We start from the raw sequence: 19,131 nt of genomic DNA on the forward strand, positions 1-19,131 counted from the left end.
ACTGTATCCGTGCCTTGTTAGCTTGAGCAGGGTTTACTTTCTGTATTTTAGATGATGGAGTACTCCAAAAGGTTTCTTGAGAAAGACAGTACCATTGGCAGAACTGGCAATGCTGCTTTATAATAAAGTTTGCCAGGCACTTCATACTTAAATCCTGCTTATAGAAACCTGATCCAGATCTGAGGGGACCATGGCCAGCTTCAGTGGTGACTTGGAAAAGGGAAATGAGCTCTCCAGGGCTATATTGTATAAGCTGGAGCCTATGTAACACGCCAAGCTGTAAAAATGGGTGTGGTAGAGAGGAAGGGCCATAACTTTTTCTCTTTGCCTGTAAAGAGAGCCCGATCTGCCCCCTGTATAACAATCAGAACAAATAAGAAAAGGCAACAGGTGATAGTGGTAGGCAACTCCCTTCTGAGTGGCATGGAGGCACCCATTTGCCAACCGGACACACTCTCTAGAGAGGTGTGCTGCTTGCCAGGGGCTCACATCAGGGATGTCACTGAGAGGCTACCAAGCCTCGTACAGTCCACTGACGATTATCTGCTGCTGCTGTTTCACGTGGGCACCAGTGACACAGCCAGGAGCAGTCTGAGGACTGTCAAGAAGGACTACAGAGTCCTGGGAGCGGCGGTAAGGGACTCGGGAGCGCAGGTAGTTTTTTCATCAATCCTGCCGGTCAAAGGGAAGGGGTTTGAAAGGGCTAGTTGAATCTGGCGAGTCAACACATGGTTATGGAATTGGTGCCACAGCCAGGGGTTTGGCTACTTAGACCATGGGACTCGCTTTGAGAAACCTGGTCTACTGGGCGCTAACAGGGTCCATCTGTCAGAGGAGGGGAAGAGCATCTTCGGTCATAGGCTTGCCAAGCTGGTGAAGAGGGCTTTAAACTAGAGATGCCAGGGGAGGGGAACCTCAATCCATCCCACTCCTACCAGTTTGATGCCAGGGCCAGCAATAGATGCCCCGAGCCCGGAGAAGGAACACAGGTCAGCAGGAGAGCGCCTGAAGAGCAGCACAAAGGAACTCCAGCCAGTAAGACAGCTTCATCGGGGGCCCAACTTAAATGCCCCTATGCAAACGCACGTAGCATGGGGAATAAACAAGAGGAGTTAGAGACGTGCGCACGCCTGCAGGGCTACGACCTTATTGGCATCATGGAGACGTGGTGGGATGGCTCCTATGACTGGAGTGTTGGGATGGAGGGATACAGGCTCTTTAGGAAGGACAGGCAGGGGAGACGAGGAGGGGGTGTCGCCCTCTAAGTCAATGACCAGCTGGAGTGCATGGAGCTCTGCCTGGGGATGGATGAGGAGCCGACCGAGAGCTTATGGGTCAGGATTAAAGGGAGGGCAGGGACAGGTGACATTACGGTGGGGGTCTGCCACAGGCCACCCGACCAGGAAGACCCAGTAGATGAGGTCCTCTATAGACAGATAGGAGCAGCCTCACGCTCACAAGCCCTGGCCCTCATGGGGGACTTCAACCACCCTGACATCTGTTGGAGGGACAACATGGCAGGGCATAAGCAATCCGGGAGGTTCCTGGAATGCGTCGATGACAACTTCCTTCTCCAGGTGGTAGAGCAGCCAACGAGGGAAGGTGCTATGCTGGACCTTGTTCTCACCAACAAGGAGGCCCTGGTGGGGAATGTGAAGTGCAAGGGCAGCCATGGCTGCAGTGACCAAAAGATGGCGGAGTTCAAGATCCTTAGGGCACCGAGGAGAGCACACAGCCAGCTCACTACCCTGGACTTCAGGAGAGCAGGCTTTGGCCTCTTCAGGGATCTGCTTGGTAGAGTGCCATGGGACAAAGCCCTGGAGGGAAGAGGGCCCCAAGAAAGCTGGGTGATATTCAAGGATCACCTCCTCCAAGCTCAGGAGCGATGCGTCCCAACAATGAGGAAGTCCGGCAGAAACGCCAGGAGGCCTGCATGGATAAACAAGGAGCTCCTGGACAAACTCAGACACAAAAAGGAAGCCTACAGAGTGTGGAAGCAAGGACAGGTAGCCTGGGAGGAATGCAGAGAAATTGTGCGAGCAGCCAGGGATCAGGTTAGGAAAGCTAAAGCCCTGATAGGATTAAATCTGGCCAGGGACATCAAGGGCAACAAGAAAAGATTCTGTAGGTACGTCGGGGATAAAAGGAAGATGAGGGAAAATGTGGACCCTCTCCGGAAGCAAACAGGAGACCTAGTTACCTGGGATACGGAGAAGGCGGAGGTACTCAATGACTTTTTTGCCTCAGTCTCCACCGGCAAGTACTCAAGCCTCATTGCCCAAGCAGCAGAAGGCAAAGGCAGGGACTGGGAGAATGAAGAGCCACCCACAGTGGGAGAACATCAGGTTTGAGACCATCTAAGGCACCTGAAGGTGCACAAGTCCATGGGACCTGATGAGATCCGTCCGCAGGTCCTGAAGGAGCTGGCGGATGAAGTTGCTAAGCCACTACTTATCGTATTTGAGAAGTCGTGGCAGTCCAGTGAAGTTCCCACTGACTGGAAAAGGGGAAACATAACCCCCATTTTTAAAAAGGGAAAAAAGGAAGACCCAGGGAACTACGGGCCAGTCAGTCTCACGTCTGTGCCTGAGAAGATCATGGCACAGATCCTCCTGGAAGCTATGCTAAGGCACAGGGAGGACAGAGAGGTGATTCGAGACAGCCAGCATGGCTTCACCAAGGGCAAGTCCTGCCTGACTAACCTAGTGGCCTTCTAGGATGGAGTGACTACATCAGTGGACACGGGAAGGGCTACAGATGTTGCCTATCTGGACCTCTGTAAGGCCTTTGACACGGTCCCCCACAACATCCTTCTCTCTAAACTGGAGAGGTATGGATTTGATGGGTGGACTGTCCGGTGGGTGAGGAATTGGTTAGATGGTCGCATCCAGAGGGTAGTGGTCAACGGCTCAATGTCCAGATGGAGACTGGTGACAAGTGGTGTCCCGCAGGGGTCCGTATTGGGACCGGTACTGTTTAATATCTTCATCAATGACGTGGACAGTGGGATGGAGTGCACCCTCAGCAAGTTTGCGGATGGCACCAAGCTGAGTGGTGCGGTTGACATGCCAGAGGGACAGGATGCCATCCAGAGGGACCTGGACAAGCTCCAAAAGTGGGCCTCATGAGGTTCAACAAGGCCAAGTGCAAGGTCCTGCATCTGGGTCGGGGCAACCCCCAGTATCAATACAGGCTGGGGGATGAAGGGATTGAGAGCAGCCCTGCCGAGAAGGACTTGGGGGTACTGGTGGATGAAAAGCTGGACAGGGGCCAGCAATGTGCGCTCGCAGCCCAGAAGGCCAATCGTATCCTGGGCTGCATCAAAAGAAGCGTGGCCAGCCGGTCGAGGGAGGTGATTCTGCCCCTCTACTCTGCTCTGCTGAGACCCCACCTGGAGTACCGCGTCCAGCTCTGGAGCCCTCAGCATAAGAAAGACATGGACCTGTTGGGGCGGGACCAGAGAAGGGCCACAAAAATGATCAGGGGGATGGAACACCTCTCCTGTGAAGAAAGGCTGAGAGAGTTGGGGTTGTTCAGCCTAGAGAAGAGAAGGCTTCGGGGAGACCTTAGAATCATAGAATCATTGAGGTTGGAAAAGACCTCTAAGATCATCGAGTCCAACTGTCAACCCAACACCACCACCCACTAAGCCATGTCCCTAAGTGCCTCATCTACATGTCTTTTAAATACCTCCAGGGATGGGGACTCCATCACTTCCCTGGGCAGCCTGTTCCAATGTTTAACCACTCTTTCAGTAAAGAAATTTTTCCTCACGTCCAATCTAAACCTCCCCTGGCGCAACTTGAGACCATATTGCAGACCTTATTGCAGCCTATCAGTACTTAAAGGGGGCTTATAAAAAAGATGGGGGCAAACTTTTTAGCAGGGCCTGTTGCGACAGGACAAGGGGGAATGGCTTTAAACTAAAGGGGGGTATATTTAGACTAGATGGAAGGAAGAAATGTTTTATGCTGAGGGTGGTGAAACACTGGAAGAGGTTGCCCAGAGAGGTGGTGGATGCCCCATCCCTGGAAACATTCAAGGTGGGGTTGGACGGGGCTCTGATCAACCTGATCTAGTTGAAGATGTCCCTGCCCACGGCAGGGGGGGCTTGGACTAGATGACCTTTAGAGGTCCCTTCCAACCCAAACTGTTCTATGATTCTATGATTCTAAATTAATATCTGTGTGACTGGAGGCAGTGCCAATGGTAGGTGGCAAGAAAGTAGGTAAGAAAGGATTCATCCCTAGAAGTTTCATCTTGCAAATACTCATGCAAAGAAGACACTCACCTTCTCTGACTTTAGTCTCATAAATTACCATTTCTATAGGACCACATGGAAGTCAATTACCCTTGACTTCAATATGGTCCTTAGACTTTGTACAATGTATACTGCTTTACAGGTACTTACTTGGCTGTTTACTCCTCATGCTCCCTTTAAATCCTACTAATTTCAATCTGTTTTCCTGCCATAATGCGTCTCTTTCTGTGAAATTCATTGGAACTGGACCGTGCCATGCAAGTCTCCTTGGTTTTCATTTTAACCCTTTACAGTCCTACAAAACAATTTCCTTGCAATCATTGGTCCTGCTCCTAGCATTTCTGAAGATATTCAGATAGGGAATACATTGTGAATGGATTTGACAGGAGGAAGATTGACCAGTGTGTGGGTTATGCCAATGTGTGTTTCAAGCTAAGGTGTTTAACCGTACAACTTATCCAATGAAGGGTTATGCAAAGGTATATGTGTGTGTTATTGTGTGGAAGGGTTATTGCTTTGTTTGCATCCAGTACAACATCAACTTTTATTATGAGTGGCTACAAAAGCAAAATGTGTCCCTTGAGTTATTTTTAGCAGCTCTACAAAATGGAAAGGGCGTGTACATATACATATGTGCATACATATAATGTTGGATTTTTTTAACTGGATGAAATGGCATAAACTACATAAAGTAGTAAAACAAAAACCAGGGAAAACGTGTTACAACGAGATAGATAAATTCAAGGTTATTCTGAGTCTTCCTAATGACACACTGTGTCTTGCTACGGAAAAGATGTTCTAGCTGAACCACATAATACAGGAGTCTCTGTGACTTTCAAAAGCACAGCTGTGAGGTCTTAGCCCTGTTTCAGGCAATGGAAAATCATCCACTGAAGTTGTTGGACTCGGGATTTTGAGGCAAAGAAATAGGAAAATACAAATTTGCTGAGTTAATATCAGGTATTTTTCAAATATGGAATAATGAACAAAAATTCAGTGAGAATTAATGGTTGCAATAGTTAGTGAATGACAGGTTTTTGGCTGAATCATATTTGAAAAACAGTGCAAACAAGGAATACCTAGACACTGATTTATCTTGGTTTATGCAGCATAGTTCCTGTGAGGAACTATATGTTAAGTGGATCCCTACCACTATCTATTTTCCTGACATGATATCTATATTGCATTGATTTCCTATCACTATCTCTGAGGTCTTCCCCTATTTCATCTCAAATCAACCTTGTTCTTCCAACAACTAGTTATTTTTCTGTTTCTGCAAAAAAGACTTAAGCAGGGTTCAAAGCAAAGCTGATCAAAATAACATACATCTCTTTTGCTGATGACCTGCTATGCTTATTATTGCAAGAAGACAAGTTTCTGATGCAACCCACAATTGAAGAAGTGAGTAGGACCTTGTAATCTTTTTGAGTATCAGTGTTGCATGCGTCATATGTCACAGCATGCTGCCTTCCCTGTTTTCGGTTTGTATGACACTCACCTATTCCCCTGTGAGCCCTTGTACATGCTGTATGAAACACTGCAGCAGTTCAATGAAAAATCCTACTATTTTGATTATACTAAAAATTTCAAAGATATAAATTTATAAATGATGTACAAGAGAAGACCAAGTAGGATGATTAGGTCATCTACTGTATCCCATATTTATGTGAGGTATATAAATGCTAAACCCTTACCAAATAACAACTTGCCTAATTAGTAAAAATTCATCAGCACCCCTATTGTTTCAATTAAAGAAGCTATTTTTCATTTCCCTTCTGAAACAGTCTTGCATGAAATGACTGGCTTAGAATGCCAGCTGCATTGCCCTCCTGAGAAAATCCATAGAGATTTTACCAGCATGAGTTGCAATCATCTTCTGCGGGTGCTATGCCTACTGAAACCCATCATTAGTATTTCTAAAGTGTTCCGATTATACAGTGTCACATCTAGTTATTAAAAATTCTCCTAGTTTCAACATTTCAATAAGGCTTTTTTTGTGTTCCCAGGCACGGATTGGGTTTCAGAGAGCAAAGGGAATTAGTTGATTTTTTAAACGGGTGGTGATGGCTGCTATTTTTTATGAGACTTTAAGTAAAACCTAGGTAAGCTTTTTATACTCCTAGCTGAGTGCCTTATCTGTTATTTAGGCTCTTCCTCATGCCTCACCTCTTCTACTTCCAGACTTAAGACTCTTTTTGCAACATGACCAGACTCCAGTGGGAGAGCTAGAAGATGTCTTCCTGCTCTAAACCTTGGGGTAAGAAGCATTCCTACTGTTTGGGATTGTGGTTACAGTCAAGAAGCCAGGCCCCCCAAATCCTGAAGCAGGGCTCTACACAGTAAACTATGATGTGAGAAGCGTGCATCCTCTTCTCAAGAGGTGAGACAGCAGAGTGTGCTTTGAGTGATGAATATTCCTTAAAAAAAAAGGAGACTTAGTCACAGAACCAGATACCGACCTGAGAGTGCCACTGTGTACTTGCTCAGCTCATGCAAGAAAACAGTTCTTCTGGGGAGAGTGTGAATGCAATGCTTTAATCACATAAGCAATGTTTTGGTTTCTCAGGTGGGTATCTGGGATACCCCGGTGAGGTAAGTGGAATATTTTGGATCACTCAGGTGCCTGGATTTCACTCACATGCCTCTGGAAGCTGCTAAGTGCTCTTTGGACCTTGACCCAGCTGCTTCACATAGCACAGAAGTGAAATTAAGTGAAATTGCGCACTGTAAATTATTTACCAACATTAGCTTTAGGAAATGTCACTAAACTTAAACCACAGTAGGAGAGGTGCACTATAAAAACGGAGATTTTCAACAAAATGGCAGTTTTATAAATTATACTCCTAAGAAGCTGCAGGCTTTTATATGCACTGTCACGTTTAATGCTTATTTTGGCCCCTGCTCTTCAAGCAGTATTATACCAAATTTTTCTGGGCAGTCATTGCTGCACTTTTCTCATCTCTTTAGCCATCTGGGTCCTGTGGTGGCATATACATGGTATATCATAAAAGAGAAGTGCCTGGCCTTTTCTCCGGGCTGCCACATGCAAGGCTGGGGAGGCAGCGGGGGAAGGAGCAGTGTGCCGGAAAGGTTTGTAAAACCACTGGGCAGCATCGCTTTGTGCTGCTAAAGGGATCTGCTGCAGCTGGAGGAGAGAATTAGCTTCCTTTGGAAGAGAACAAAGAAAGGAGCTGACATTTAATCAACAGGGAAGAGAGAGGGAAATGAAGTAGTTATGGAAGGGCAAGGTTGATATTTCCACTAACAATTCTAGCAGCAGGCAATCTCATCTGAACTGTATTCTCTCCATTAAAAGGCTACTCCAAGAAAGCAAAGGAAAAAAGCTACTATGAAAGACGTTAGCAGGGCCCAGACTGCGGTTGACTCCAGAGTGGATGGGTCCAAAATCTTGATCCCTGCGTGCCAAGGAGGTGACAGCTGAGCCCACAGCCCTGGTGCTCACAGGGCTCTCCCTGCTCACGTTCCTGAAGGGCACGTCTCTCTTTGGCCGCAACCCAAGGGTGCTGGCAGCTGTTACGGGCAAAAACGTCCCATGGGAACACTAAAAGGCTCCATGATAAGACTAACCTTCTGAATGCCCTGGTGGCCTATTAGACATACTTGTGCAGCACACGTGACGAATCCCCAGCCGGGGCAGCAGATGACATCCTGCCTCCACAGAGAGTCACTGGGGAGCCTTACAGAGGCAATCGATGGGGCTGTCTAACTACAGACAGCCTTGACTCCTGGTTAGTGACTAATTTTTCTTCTGTTAGCAAACAGCCTGTGGGAGATAACTAGCATGTCAAGCAGTAACCTGCTCCTGAGCTGTGACTGCCACAGGCTCCCATGTTCCCTGCTGGGAGCAGGTCCCCTATCACAACACTGACTGCAAATGCAGATGAGTGCACATTATGCTTTATGTATACATGGTCCTCAATACTTTTCCATTTGCAGACCCTCGATATGGCAAGCTGGTGTATCTGAATTTCTACTTGGTGAATTTAAACCTACTGACACTAGGTTGGCTTTTTTTAATCTGCTGTTTGATGAATAATTTAAATCAGCATGTCCATTTTTATAACTGCTTAGTGAACTGGACCAGAGTACCAATCTGGCTGAAAAGCAACCTGCCTAAAGCAAATCAGTCAGGGCAGTTTCTCATTCTGGCTTACTAAGTAACCACATAAACATTTGTGCCAGGACATTGCAAAAGGTAATTTGGGGACAGAAATGAGTGGCTGGGTTGCTTTATTTGCCAGAAGTGCTGGCTTATGATGATCTAAAGCATGTGCTGAACTGTAGCCTTCATTGCCTGTTGTGCAGTGCCTTCAGTATAGATCCCAGACTGTTGGGATTTTTTTAGCCACAGCATGAAAACTACTGCCCTAAGCATGAAACAAAGCAATGGCATGCCCTTGTGCTGGCTTTGACTCCCTGTGAGTAAAACATGTTGGGATAAACTGCTCCTCTGGGGGTCTGGTGGATAAGGCACTGTGTGAGTGCTACCTAGGTTGTACTTAGTGGGCACAGCTTACACGAAAACCGGTAAACACAGCGACACATGCAGCCAGATAATTCTTCCAAGAACATTATTTAATGTGGTCTGTTCCTCAGAGTGTTGTTTTGAGCTCTTCTGTGAAGGACCACCTGGGGGCATATGACGTTCATAAAGTGCTCTTTTGGTATCCATTGCATTCCAGAAGAGATGGAGGGCTCTGTGCCGAAAACTGGAGATGTCTCAGTACTATGCAGTTACAGCCAGAGACACCATGGTGGTAAGGCAGCCCTGGAGCAGACCCAGGCTTTCAGAGTTATTTATGCCCACCATCCCCAGAAATTCCTCCTTTTTCAATTTCTGAAAAGCAAAATTTATGAAAAATACTTAGCAAGTAGTAAAAGACTTCGTAAAGTAACCATATAGGGTGTTGAGCCTTGCTAGATTCAGTCCTGAAAAAGCATAATTTACTGCCAGCTCCAAACCACCACCGTTAGTATGCTACTAAATGACTACATGCCTCCAAAAAACACACTTGTACAAGTTGTTTATGACCTAATTCTGCCACCCTTGCTCATGTTGACTGCTGCTTTGCTCCACCAGTAAACCCATCCCCACAGACTCAGGGGGCTGCTTGTAGAATTAGAAGCTCCCTATTTCCTGATGGGTCAAGTTGGCAGAATCAGGTTTTTAACAGAGAACAAGGGGGAAGAATGTTTCCTTATTTCTGATGCATTCCTCAGTTTGAGTGTGTCAACAGATGGAGTGGGGATTAGTTATAAAATAATGTGGCCTTTTAGCTTATGTAAAAAGCAGTCTTGATGTTCTGGGGATTTTCTGATGGCTCATTAAATGTACTCATGCAAACTAAAGGATGCTTACAGTATAAGTAAAATGCTCATCTTCAGTGAGTGTTTGCCTTTGATAGATAATGTCAGGGTGATGTATACATGTTTAGAGAAACATGCAGAGAAATGTTGGCAAAGAAATAAAATCTGTTGTTTGCTCTTTATAATCTAGCCTGAAATTCTAGCTGTTGATGTGCAGCAGGAGTTACTACTGCTCACTACGTGTTTCACAACCCGCTTAGGTTGTCTGCATGGCCTTTTGCAGACTGAGATATGTTCCCTCTGCCTTTGCTCTGAAGCAGCAGCCATGTAGCTGTGGTTGGCATGCCACATAGTGCAGCACTCTGCTCCAGCTGCACAGCAGGGTCCAAGGTGCAGGGTTCATGTTGCTGTGGCTCGGGGCTGATCCAGCTCTGTGGCTTGCAGTCTCAGTGTGCTCCTTGCCAGGCTCTGTTAGACCAGGGACCGAGATCGTGTAGCTGGACATGCCAATAGCTTCAACCTCTGAGTATACGGGTAAAATGTCAGATCAAAATTATTACTTTTACCAGCATAATATATAGGTGAGGGCCCAAATTCATGGACAATATTTAGCATTGGGCATTCCTACCATGCTGACCATGTTGTTCCTCTCCCTTCTTCTTCAGCCCCCAAGTGAGGGGGCTGCCTTCAGTTTTGCCCACAGGGTACTTTGGGACTCCTTATGAACCTAAGCCAAGGACTGATATGGGTGAAAAATGTTTGGGGAAAGGCAGGATTTTTCTGTATTTCACCAAGATCATTTCCTTGATTCAGTTCACAGAGGCAAATATATTTTAGATCATTCTGTAATGGGATGAGTCCTTATTCTCAAGCTGTAGAAACATTAGGGTCTTACTGCTCTTAATCAAGATAACAGCACTCTATACAAATGCTGCCTGCTCTTCTCAACGCCATCATTTCCTAGCTAATCTTCCGCTGGCAAGCTGACCGCTGCACAGAAGCACTATTGCTGGCCTGCTACACTGATGCTGAACTGATGGTACCAGGACACGTTCCCTTGGTTAGAGGTGTTCTTCTGTGCCTCAGGAGGTACTGTAAAGATGAGAGTCCTACACACCTCCACAGCGGAGGATTTCATACGTGAAACATGTGTTGCAGGGCTGGAAGCCAGATGAGTTGAGGAGTCTTATTAGCTAGAAGTAAGGCACAGTTCTGTCACCGCACAAGCAGTCAGATCAGTCTGGGTTTGTGGCAGTGCCTGGGAAAATTTTTCTCAATACGTATCTTCTGAAATTTAATATAGCATCGATGCTGTGACTTGGTATCCATCTTACATTTGCTGGCTGTCTCCCACTATTCTTGGGAGTGGTAGAAAGGCTTTAGTATTTAGGAAGAATGGAGGAATATCAATAGAGTCTTCAAATTCATAAAGCCCATTATTAATTCTTTTCCCCCCTCACATGTACACACTGATTGAACTCAGTAAGTTCCCTAATTATTCTTTTGAATAACAGCACTTGACATTTTCCCTGAGGGCTATGTAACAAGTGTGGCTTTACAATAAGAATGGTGTCATTAATAGATTAATAGCTGCAATAATGCATATAGCAGCATTAACGGGATGGGTGAACTAATTTAGGTAAAATGGATAGGTTTTTGCTTTTGTTCACCCATGTTTTGTAACTTAGATTTTTAAATGGTTAGACAGGACACAGGAAAAGACAATTCTTGCCCCTATTCTCCCTGTATTTTCCCTTTTTCCCTGACATTTTCTTTTTCAGCTCTACTCTGGTTTCTCCTCCTTCCTCTTCCTCTTAAGATCTTTTTCTTCACTGAAAAGAGGACCAACAGCCTTTTACATATCCTGGTGGTTAGTGTGCAAAAGGAATAGCCCCACTAATGCTAGCGGGCTATTATTACATGAGTCATACTCACCTGGCTTCCAGCCCTGCAACACGTGTTTCACGTATGAAATCCTCCGCTGTGGAGGTGTGTAGGACTCTCATCTTTACAGTACCTCCTGAGGCACAGAAGAACACCTCTAACCAAGGGAACGTGTCCTGGTACCATCAGTTCAGCATCAGTGTAGCAGGCCAGCAATAGTGCTTCTGTGCAGCGGTCAGCTTGCCAGCGGAAGATTAGCTAGGAAATGATGGCGTTGAGAAGAGCAGGCAGCATTTGTATAGAGTGCTGTTATCTTGGTTAAGAGCTATAAGTGGGGCTATATGTTGAAATACTCAACACTTCCCCCATGATACCTCTGTAAACAAAGTAAGTGTATACTCTGGTTGTTTATGCTTTTATTATGCCCATTTTATAGAAATAATGAGGGGACAGGAGGAAGTTCTGTTTCAAAACACTGCATTGAACAGCTCACTAATACGTTAACTTCTCAAGGACTGCAGGCACAAGTGTGAGGCAAGCCCCCTTCTTGCAAGCAAAATGATGTTTCTTATGTGTCAGATTTAAGTGGTGAGGACTAAAAGTTGAAGTGACAGAGTTCAGCCTCCCATGCTGTGCAGAGAAGGAAGAGGAAGCCTGATTGGCATCTATGATGGTAAGTCCGAAATCTGGTGTTTACTCACAGAATTTTGGTACTGTGCCCCAGATAAAGTTTACAGATGACTAGTTTACTAGATGACTGCTTTGTTTTGTCCTCTGTGAACCAGCTAATAAAATTCTGACAATAATCAAATCTTTGCACTGATTTGACAACTTTACTAGGTTGCCTCCTGTCTAATTTTCCTGAGGTCCTCTGCAGCAAAGCTTCTAAACCTCAGGTTTGTTTTGCAAATCTGAACTCGCTGCATTAGATCTCATGTATTCCTTAGCCTATGTATAATCTACAAGGGAGTATTTTGCAACTTTGCCAAGGACCCAGCAGAACAGACAACAAAATTTCTGGACCTTACTAGGCTGGATAACACCTGCTAAATGAGTCAACAACCTCCAAATTTTCCTACTATGAGATTTTTTTAAGAAACTCTGGATTCTACTCATTTTTATGAAGCATTACGTATATTGAAGGGGAAAAAAATTGATGGATTCCAGCTTGTATGAGCAAGAAAAACTAGGAGAAAATTAAGGCAGACAGAGTATCTTTTACTGGAGCTTTACTAAATGACTACACAGATGACCATCTTTACAGAACCACAGCTGAGGAGGAACACCAGATTAAAGAGTAACCCTGTGGAAAAGTTGGGTGAAATTGCAATAAAAGGAGGAAGAACTGTAATTTGATGTGGGAGAAACAATGTTTTGGATAGAAAGTGGCAGGTAGGAACAGATCTAAAATTTAATAAGGAAAAAGGAAATCTTTGCAGAAGAATGCTGCAAGAGTTTGTTATTTTCTTTGTACAGGACATTTCAAAATAATTTGTTTAAAAATAAATTTAGGAAAAAAACCCCCACACCAAAACTCTTCTGAGCTGGACTACTAAACCTTTTGGAGACATCTCTTTATGAATTAGCTCACAGCTGCTTGCTACATTCAATTTTGAAGTTGATTCTTATTTTCTGATTCCTGTATTCCAGGCAGGACTTTTCCTTGCACGATCGTTTAATTTAAAAGAAAATGTGAGCTGCTTGTGTCAGTTAGTTTTTCAAGTATTTAGGTGTTTATGCTGTGACCCTAAAAGACTATGTATAATGTTGCATTTGAGGCTAGCTTAGGAGATGTCATGTGTTTATTCTGGTTCTCTGTGAATTCTATATGAATGCCACGTAACTCTGTCTTCCTATGTTGTTCCTTCTTTTTATTTAGTGTATCTTACAGAGCCTACAGCTACCAAGCAAAAACTACAGGCAGACTTCTCATAAACTGTAAACATTTTCCCCACATCACATTATTAACAAAGTACAAAAATTGTTCCTGGGTATTAGAAAATCATTGTGCGTGTGTCAAGATTTAGTGATGAGTTATGCATGCATCTTGCAACAAATAGGATACAGTCGTGTCCAACCAGACAGTTGGAATTATAGGTGGTTGCAGAGAGAGAATTTGGGGCTGGGATCTCTGTTAGGTCTGGATAACACACGGGGCTGTCAACTGCTTCTCTTTGCAGCCAGCAGAGTGTAGTGGTATATGTGCACACTACCAAGCTGAGCACGTTAATGGGGTGCTTCAAAAGTATAATGTAAGAGCCACAGTTTAAAGCGTCTCCTGGATGTCTTGTCAAGCTTCTGCCTGCCTGCATGTTAATTTTTTGCACACTTCTATTAGCCCTATCTTGTACTCCAGGCAAACTGCATTACTTACTGGAAGGACACGGGTAACCACGCACAGGACTGGGTGCTGTAGGAGACAGTTCAGAGAAGAGTGTGTTCACAAACATATTACACCGAAATGTGCTCTTTAGGTAACAAGAAAGGTGCTTTTTTTCCCCCCCAGATGCCTCATTTTGTGTATTGCTGAAAGGTATTTTTTAATATAAAATTTCTTCACGAGGAGTTCAAGTGCCTCTCGTTGTCAAGACTGAAACAAAACGTTTATAAACACATTTCGGAGATGCACACGATTTCCCAAATAGCTGCCATTAATCTGTGCTTACTGCGCATTCCTCAGAAAAACAGCTATTTTAGGACACCACCGGGGCCCTGAGGGCACTACCAGGCCTTCCCGGCTCCAGCTGACTGACTGGCCCCTGCTCACACCCCACCAGCCCCTTCTGGGGGGGCTTATCCCCCTTACCCAACACAGTGCCTTGACTCACAGGCCGTCACCCGCCTGCAGGTGACAGCCTTTGCCGTGGCCCCAGGTGGGTCTGGCCTGGTCCCGGGGCCCCCAGGGGCTCCTGTTGCCCTGGGAAGGGCAGGGGGCCCCGCTGCCCTGCGGGGCTTTTGGGGCTCCCCCCTGGGCCTCCTGCCCCCGTCGTGGCGTGCGGCCACGTGGGTCCCCGTGCAGTTTGGACACGATTGCTCACCAACAGCTTGGTTTTGCGGCGTTGTTTGTATTCTGACAGGCATCTTTGTAGAAAGTCATCGTTAATGTTAATTAACAATTAATTAACACGTTAATTAATGTAATAGCTGTTCCCAAATGTTTCCAGAAGAAAGATCCTCTAAGCATAAGCAATAAGGATGTTTTTTATGGCTGGCAGTGGAGCGTGAGCTCTTCCGCAGCTTTTGCTGTGGTTATGTGTATGATGTATGTGTGTGTGTATATATATATATATACATACACACACACCTGTATATAGGTAAGGCATGGATTCTGCTGAGTTCGCACGAGGACGCTAACCCCTCTGTCAGTCAAGGCACTCGTAGGCACCCTCTCCTCTTTTCAGCAGCCCATTTTTGTGAAACCTATACAAGCCTTTCTTTTTCTCTTTTCTTACCTATCATGCAAAAAGAAATCAGTTCTCTCTAAATCTGAATAAAACTGAGCACTTCCCCCCCCCGACAATTTTCCTGCTAGACAAAACAGTTTTGATGAAGGGCAGCTCGAATATTCAGCCATGGAGAAAGCCTGTGAAGTGCCATGTGCTGTCAGTGAAGGAAGAGGGACAGCCCTTACCTTCCAGTCCTGCTGCAGATTTTAAACACATAAATAATCCTAGCGCCTGTACCAGGACCGCTGCCATTGCTGCACCTGGTCACCAAAGTGCTGGCTGCAAGGTGATGGTCTGTGACTGTGTCTCGGTTTGTCAGATACTGACGCATCCGTCCTTTCTCCCACTGTTTGTTTGACATTGTTTAGTTAGACTATAGGGTTTTTGAGACGCAGATCAACTCTAAGTATTTCTTCAAAACAGGAGTCTGTTCCTGACTTTCTACTTTCATCTATTGGTAATTATCATTAAGCATACTCTTTGCAATATCATACTACATTTCGTAAGGTTCTAATAAAATCAATTCAGATTCACTCTAATTAAATTTACCAACTTTACTTGCCATCTTCATTATCTTTAAACTATCTTTGGGTGTTTTAATTTCAAGCTATTATTGATCTTCCAGGGACCAGAAGATATTTTCTTACTCTTTTTCTAACTGTTATTTCTACATAATATATGAAAGAGGCATCAGATGTTAAATGTGGAGAATAAGCATGAAGAGCTGTAGTTAAAATCTTACTGTGACTTTTCCCTGAACAAGGAGGATAAAATTGTAATAGTATCAAAATCCTTCATTCTTACAGAGAGCTGAATTCCCAGGCTGACCAGTGGGCAGATTTCTGTATTATGATGAGACTGAAAGACTCAGGTTAAATGCAAAGCTGAATCCTTCGGGGCAAAACTGCAATCTTCTTGAGAATTTCTTCAGTCCAAAGAGGAATATTTTCTGCATCATTAAGCAGAAGAGAAAGCTTCATGGCTCTTCTCTGGAATATCTGAAGTCAAGATCTTTTGTTATATTACAAATATATGCACAATAATGCACAGGCAGTAAAATCCGTTCTGATTGCTGGTACAGGGAAACATATGGTCTTGAACAACTCACAAAAAAAAATGAGCAGAGAGAAGCAGAAAAAACTCTTCACAGCATAAAAAAGAAAATGACAAGCAATAATCTGACACACTCCCCCCACTACCCATTCAGTGTTTTAAGACGGTTGATGAAACATTGGCTATATTCTATTTCCCTGTTTTCTTCTTATGTGCAAGTCCTGGCTTCCTCTGGGAGAGAGAAAGAAAATACTGTCATAACAAGGGAGATGGGGAAACATGGGGACTAGCAAAACAAATCTGAAAGGTTTAAATTGATATGAAATGCAGTTGTCCAATTGAGCATCGTACAGCATTTAGACATTTTTATTGGAGTCTTTCATAGTTAAACCAAAACCCAGACATAAATTCTGATTACGTTTTACATCAGGAATTAAGATAGACATTATGGATTGGTTGACTCTTAACAAAAATCTTGAAAGGAAGAAAGATTTTTTGGTAAGGAATGTTTTATCTTTTAAAAGTTTGAATATACGCTACAGAAATACTTTTGCTAAAGACAAAAGCCTGAGTCCTGGAGCAGCCTAGAAAGAAAGCAAATTGCAGATAAGAAAGCAAAAGGGAATTATTGATGTACCAGAGTTTCGAGGGGTGACAGACCTGAAAAATTAATGTCTGGTATCAGCATCTGACTTGCTGCACAGTGAAGCAAGGTGAAGATATACATGATCTGAAAATATCCAAGCTAGCTCAGAAATTAGAAACAACAATCGGCATATCAGCATAGTCCCGTACTGGAAATGTTTGACCTTATCTTGTAGATTAATAGGAGTATTATTTAGCTTGTGCACAGCACTGCATCGACTGTTACCTTCTCCACAGCAGTACATTGACTCAAGTATATCACTGCTCGTCTAGCCCAGCTCATAAGACCAGAAGCGCCAAAACGTCAAGGAGACTTGACATGCAGTGAGAGCTAAAGTATCAGGATACAATCCTGTGATGATGGGGGCTAAGAAATCTTGAGACCATTAAACCCTGGAACCGGTGGGAGGGGATGGGGACTGCAGGGGACAAAATGCTACAGAATAAATGGAGGCGGGGAAGCAAGGGAGCATTTCCAAAGAAGAAGGCGCAATGCGATAACAGTCATCGCGGGTTTGACAGCAAGGGATACACCTTTCTGACAGGGTTTTTTTCCACCCAACAGAAGGCAGCAGCAAAGACATGAGAGAACCTCTTCAACGCCAGATCTCAATCAGAAACAGTGATGAACTGTGACCTTATCAAACTTCAGGAAGTCATGCACCAGAAAGACTTTCTTTCTCAGAGCAGTGAACATGTCTACAGTGGATTAATAATTAGAGAACACTGTATAATGTCAACCATAGGTAGTTATTAAAATAATTTATTACTTTTTAAATGCATCAGCCTTTCAGAGAAATTACTCCTCTCTCCTCTGAATGTGAAATTTCTGCCCTGTTCCTAAAGATTCATCCCTGATAATACAAGATTTATATGTATCAGGTATTGCAGCTTTAAATACCAAATCTTCCCAGGCTGCAGGGCTCTTGAGTGTTAGAAAGAGACAGGTCAGTTATACCTGTTTTTTAAGGAGGTTCATCTCTCTAAAACAGTGGTAGGAAAGTTATTAAAATTATAGGAAATATATTATGTGCACATTAAGTACAGAAAAATATGTAATTAACACTATTACTAAGATTATGTAAACATTTTAATAAAGTGAAACTCTAGCAACTTTTATACAGACCACACCTCTCATTTGGTAAGAATTAGATAAATTAAGATGTCAGCATTCTTTTCTAACCATTCTCTGTAAAAACACCTAATCTACATATTCTTTGTAACATGCTTGTGCTGTATTATTCTGCTGGTTAATGCTACATATGTGTCATTCCACCACCAACATTATTAGAGTCACAGAGTTCTGACATGTTTATTTAAAAAAAAATAGTAAAAAGCAGAGCTGGATTTCAGCAATGTCTTATAAGGTCTCTTCACATGAAACCATCTGTGTTTCTTTTTTAATTTAACACATGCTGGACTACCAAATTATCAAGAGCTTTTTTTCTTTTTTTTCTTTTTTTTTTTTACTACTTCATTAACAGACATTACACACCTTTTTCACACTAAAGACAAACCACTACACATTTTACGACCAAGGTTCTACCTTGGTTCTTTTTTGTTATAACCTTGTGCCTGTTGTGGGAACTAACTTTCAGATAGATGTCTCAAAAACTTAGTCATGGCTTATACTATCATAACCATTACAAACAGAACACAAATAAGAAATGCAAAAATGCAGTCAATGAGACTAAGGAAAAGAAACTTCTCAAGAGAAGAATGGTATGCTATGAGAATAGTGCTGTGAGATTCCAGGACAATGGGAGTTAAAGCGAGACAATCTTATGTGTCAGGAGTCTGTTTGGATCATTTTCGAGGAGTTTTATATTTATTCTTTTAATTTTCCTCTCCTTTAGAAGTCTTGGTAATTGCTTTTGTGGTAACTAATACACTCATTTCCCTAGGCAAAGAGATCAGAAAATAATTAAAAATAGTTTCCACTCATGTTTTTAAAACCTTTGAAACATTTCTTTAAAATAGGTGTTGCTGATCTTGAAGCACCTGTTCTGTATAAGACAAATCTGATTAGAGTCAAACACCTGAGTGTGTTTTAATATGGTGATCATTTTGAACATGGACTTCAATACAACAAATAGCCACATGAGAAGACAGGAGTTGTTCACACAACGTCTAAATTGGGTAGGGATGCTGGGAGCCAAGGATGGGTTGTCTTGGCAGAGAAACTATGAGACTAGAAGACTCTTGCCAGTGTTGTTACTCAAATATCATTTTTGAGCTTGAACTTATTTAGAATTATTCATGAAATGGAGCAAAAGAGCAGGACTACGCTAACAGAAACTGCTATTAACACAAGGTTGGGAGACATTAATGCATACAAGGATGAGGAGGTAGTAAAGGAAGTTTTGTATGACCCTGGGAATTGTAGGAATGGGGCAGAAGATCATGCATTTAGGAACTAATAATAAGAAGCTTGGTTATAAACCAGGAGCTCATAATTTGGAAGGCTGTAGAGGAGAAGAAAAATTTGATATATTACTTGGCCATGCAAATGAC

This window comes from Aptenodytes patagonicus, chromosome 1 (genome assembly GCF_965638725.1).
Source record: "Aptenodytes patagonicus chromosome 1, bAptPat1.pri.cur, whole genome shotgun sequence".
In the NCBI taxonomy this organism is placed as follows: Eukaryota; Metazoa; Chordata; class Aves; order Sphenisciformes; family Spheniscidae; genus Aptenodytes; species Aptenodytes patagonicus.